Source organism: Triticum urartu, chromosome 3A (assembly GCF_056163025.1).
Source record: "Triticum urartu cultivar PI428250 chromosome 3A, HENAU_Tu73, whole genome shotgun sequence".
Classification (NCBI taxonomy): Eukaryota; Viridiplantae; Streptophyta; class Magnoliopsida; order Poales; family Poaceae; genus Triticum; species Triticum urartu.
The window spans coordinates 431,305,761-431,310,887 of NC_141875.1; the positions used below are offsets into that span (position 1 = coordinate 431,305,761).

At 37.4% G+C, this 5,127-nt stretch overlaps 1 long non-coding RNA gene across 3 annotated transcripts; it reads right to left on the bottom strand.

Moving 5' to 3' along the window:
• Window positions 1-1,685: 1,685 nt before the first annotated feature.
• Window positions 1,686-3,871, bottom strand: LOC125544231 (uncharacterized). 3 transcript variants are annotated; one of them, XR_015619072.1, is made up of 3 exons: window positions 3,099-3,871; window positions 2,359-2,512; window positions 1,686-2,037 (listed from the first exon to the last, which is right to left on the bottom strand). It is a non-coding gene; the product is annotated as an uncharacterized LOC125544231 (long non-coding RNA). The 3 variants fall into 3 exon arrangements; XR_015619071.1 differs by having other exon boundaries at window positions 2,588-3,871; XR_007299349.2 differs by having other exon boundaries at window positions 3,590-3,869.
• Window positions 3,872-5,127: the final 1,256 nt, after the last annotated feature.

Here is a 5,127-nt window from a genome sequence, read left to right on the forward strand (position 1 = left end):
CACAAAGTTTCCGTGAGCATGAACAAAGTTCAAGGAGCTCCCCCATTTCAACAATGCTTCTCTCTCACTTTCACTTTCCTTTTTGAAAAAGTTTTGGGTCCCCCTCTTTATTTATTTGTTACTAAACTTTATAAAAGCACACAACATAAATAAATGACTCTCTAAAACTTCTGGGTTGTCTCCCTGGCAGCGCTTTCTTTAAAGCCATTAAGCTAGGCATATAGTCCTCAAGTAATGGATCCACCCGGATCCCAAGGTATATCAAAGCCAATTTTAATTAACAATGACTAGTCGTCAACCCGTGCTTCTGCATGGGCTAGTGTTTGCTAAATACCAATGGACTACATAAGTATACCCTTGGTTCATACACTGATCAATATGTAATATATATACATTGGCTGGATTGGACTAAACAGCATGTGTATTCCTACATTTTTCTCTTTGGTGAACAAATATTAGAAGATAGAGGCATGTTTTGTTTTATTTTTCAAGTTTTAATCTGATATATTTAGAATCATTCATTACAACGTAGCTGCTTGATATTGTCCAATATTTTGCGCCAACAATTCCGTGTGCCTATTTTGTAGGTAACATGGTTTGTTCTAAGACGGTACTCAAAAGTAGTTCCTTGTGTTTATGTCACAAACAGTTATTATAATATAGTTCAAAATTTACAGTGATATTTTTACTATAAACAATATCTTCCAAAATAGTTAGATAAATATATTTTATTTTCTTTAAAATATCACTGTAAATTTAGCTGTCAAAGATCATTGGAAAATACTTGTAAAATTATAATCTAGTTTGCATTGACTAATAATTACTCCCTCTGTGGATGGGTACATGTACAATGATTATCTAGGCATGTGTAATCTTCTAGGTCATCGAATTGACTAACCAAATATGTGTTATATGTCACGAAAACCATGTCACTGGATTCATATACGACTAGAATTTCTTAACATATACTTTTCAACACACATGATACATATTTGGATAGTCAAATTGTTGACCTAAAAGCTTGCTCATGCCCTATGCACCAGTAAAGAGTTAGTACAAATTTTATTTGCTCCACAATGTATTCTGCAAAGCGTGGCCATTGCTGTGCTCTGTTTCCCTACCGTGCAATCCATTGACCCGAGCCAATCGCCCTATTTCAGCGCAGGAGCCTAAGTTGATTATTAGGAACCTAATTAGTATGCCTATAATTTATCTCCAAGATTTTAATCATATAGAGTTCAGCTATAAAGTAGAATGGATGCTGAGAAGCAACGAATGAAACCCACTAAAGGAAAAACTACGTCCATGGCAGTGAACCAAAATCAGTCTTCTTCTTTTCGGTAACAACACCTCAAATTGAGAAGTCTAGAGTCAAAATTAAACAGAGATACGTTGCTAGACTACTTTTGTTTGTTAACTATTGTATAAGTATACTAACATAACTGAGCACATGAATAATAGTTAGGCGATTAGGCATTAAGCAATGCATCATCCTTGCATGCCTTGCTTTATATGTAGTCATCCTTCTCTTGACGGGAATACCTTGCCTTCATCCGTTCCCACAATTACCATAATGCTATTCTCTGAATAGTACAAACCTTTGTTGCTTGGCATTCACGCTGAAAATTTTAGATTGAGCATGTGTGTTACTTATTAGACCAAATATTCATATTAAGTTGGGAAGATAGAAAATAATCAATTATTATTTGTTTTAACTCTCAGATTGAAAATCTGCAGTAGATTTATGATACAAACACATTACAAATTAATTCGACAACCCCTCTAGCAGTGAGAATAGCACACAAAACAATAAGTAAATGCTAGGTATAAACCAAAAGAACAGCTGAAAGATCTGAAATCCTGAAGTGGCATCGTTGCTCACCCCATCACAAAACCAACTAAATTAGCTTACTGGGATGTGTACTGATCGGTGGTTCAGCTTTGATGAACATGTAAGATTTTGGCTTGGGGTATGTGTGTCCTGCTTGCAACATGGATGGCGGAGGTGAAGAGCACGGGAGGGATAATATAGCAGTTCTGCATGATGAATTGATTTCTCTCAGTATCTTTGTATAGATACTGTGGAATGCGGATTTGAACTTATACTAAAACTGAATTATTGAACCATTAGTAATCAAAAATACTTATGCTACTGCAGGTTTGACTTGTACTATTGGAAAAACAAAATATCCAGTACAGACTATAGTTTGTCCGAGTCATGACGCTATGAACAATGTCTGCAATTTCATTTTAATAAATAATAGAAACTGAGGGCGATCCTGATATTTCCAAGAATAAACTAAAACATGGTGGACTTAGCAAAAATTAGAAGTAGCATAGTCTATACATATATGGTACCTTCCTTTTGGTTTAATTCAAATTCCCTGATAGGTGTTGCTCCAATTCCTCATTTTGAATGAGGGTCAAACTGAGGATTTTCTTTCTTCTATTCACACAAAAAACTGAAATAGACATTATTGTTGTCATCAAGTTTCCACCTTGAACACCTAAACTGAAAACAATTTAACAGATCAATTAGTCTTGTGGAACCTTAATCTCCAAGCACAGTAAGTATCAAGTCATATACCTTAATTGTATACATATCTTCTCTGCATGAAATACTAATTAAAGTATCACATCTTGCTTCCATCAAGAAAGACACTCTCACATCAGGATAATCATTCCTAGTACTACATCATCGCAAACTTCCGCTAGAGAAACTAAATACCGACCATCATTAAGCACAGCAGAGATGAACACAAAATCCTTAATTTGGGTTGCTATAAACTATAAGCCAAACTGTATATGCCGAAAGCAACATGGACTATTAGCAGATGCTGAATATAACGACAGAGTGCTTCGAAATGAACAAACCACAACATGTGATATTCAGATTCTTCCATGCTTCTTAAATTTGAAGAGATAACACATTGCATCAAATACTGTAATTTCATACAAAATACATATCAAACGAAAACATAATTAGAGCAGTATGTCAGGTAGGAACCATCAACTTCATCCTTCCTTAGATCACAGGAATCAGATAATAGCTGTGTTCATATGCGCAGGGAGTCAGGGACATGGAGAGGCAACCTAACCTTGGGGAACGCATGTTATTTCACCTCGCCCTTGTCACTTCAGAACTACTCCCTCCGTCCCAAAATTTTTGTCTTAGATTTGTCGGAATACGGATCTATTCCGACAAATCTAAAACAAAAATTTTGAGACGGAGGGAGTATAACATAATCTTAAGGGGCCAATGGGATAATATCAAAAGCCACCAGAACCATGCTCAGTTCCTCCGGGACTGCTGCTTAACTCAGAATCCTGCAGGCCGAGGAGGAGAAGACAACTTCGGCCTGCCGTGCGATAGACCGACGTCACATGGGGAGAGGTTAGTCGAATTGGGAGAGGCTGGACTGTACAGGGAGGCATGACGACAGTAGGAGGGGCGATCTACAGGAAATTAGGCTAGACTGTACAGGGAGGCATGACAACAGTAGGAGGGGCGATCTACAGGAAATTAGGCCAGAGAAGTTTTCTGTCAAAAGGGACCAACAATAGCGGCTAGCTGATCTGTGTCAAATACCTTTGATGAACCTCCTTCTCCGCTGCATCAACCAACATGAATTACAACTCATCGGGGCCTAGAAGCTGAGTGATTGGAGGACCTCATCCCAAACCCACATAGATTGGATCGTGGTTGGGGACTTATATCATTGAGATTCAATGGTCATAGAGGAAAGATATTGGGAATAGCTGGTTGGCTCACTTTAGATGGGAGAGAGGAAGAGGACCAGATGAGGAGGAGGAGGAGGAGGAGGAGCGCTAGGGCTCTGTGATTGTGTGCGTCAGTGGAGGAAGAAATCTGCAAGGAAAGATTTTTACCTTTTCCTAAAGAAGTGCACGTGGGACAATAACCAAGGACTCTTGAGATACATCAAACGAATTTTTTTACATTTTTCTAAAGAGGTGGACATGGGACAATAACCAAGGACTCTTGAGACACATCATACGGCTGTAGATAATTAATCAGCAGATCAGACGGTCAATTTGTTTACTTATTAAGGATTAACGTGGAGTCTCATATGGTGCCTCCAATTAGTATAGATAAGATTTGTAATTTAGTAGTGAGCACAAAGTAACATATATCATGTAACGACGAAGTCTAACTCTCTTCCTATGCATCGGCATGTCATAAAAGAACAATTCATGCACATAAAGTAAAGGCCAATACATAGTATAAGCAGTTTCTTGCAATTTTTTCGTGTTGGAAACATAAATAGGCGAAGATGTAGTTCCTCTCTCATAATAATTGCAAGTAGGAGCAGCAAGCACATGCATATTATATCTATCAAAATCATCATGTGCAACGGTAAAAGGCAACCCATCAATATAATCCTTAATAAGGGTAAACTTCTCCGATATAGTGTAGTTGGGAGAATTCAAAAAGATAATAGGACTATCATGCGTGGGTGCAATAGCAACAATTTCATGTTTAACATAAGGAACTATAGCAAGTTCATCTCTATAAGCATAATTCATATTGGCATCTTGGACACAAGCATAGCAAGTATCATCAAAAAGGGATATTTCAAGAGAATCAACGGGATCATAACTGTCATCATAGCAATCATCCTTCGGTAAGCACGAAGGGACATTAAACAATGTATGAGTTGAAGAGTTACTCCCATTAGAAGGTGGACACGGGTGATCAATCCGCTCTTCCTCCTTTTGTTCTTCGCTCTCCTCCTCATCTTTTTCATCCAATGAGCTCATAATGTCATTAATTTCTTCTTCCATAGATTCCTGCAAAATATTAGTCTCTTCTCGGACAGCGGCGGAGTCCTCAATATATGGTTTAACATAGGCATTAGAGGCATAATTATCATAACAATATTTAAGTATGGCAAAATTTTCAGATTTGTAAAGAGTAGCATCATACTTTTCAATCAAAGAAGCAATTTCATAAGCACCCTTAAAAGCAACAAATTCTTCAATTTGTTGAAAATCATAGTAATTATAAACACCCTTAGCATACGAAGACACGATTCCATTATCCCTAAACTCACATTGGTAAGGAAGGTGTTTCTTAGGGTTTTTAGAACAACAAGTAACATCATATAT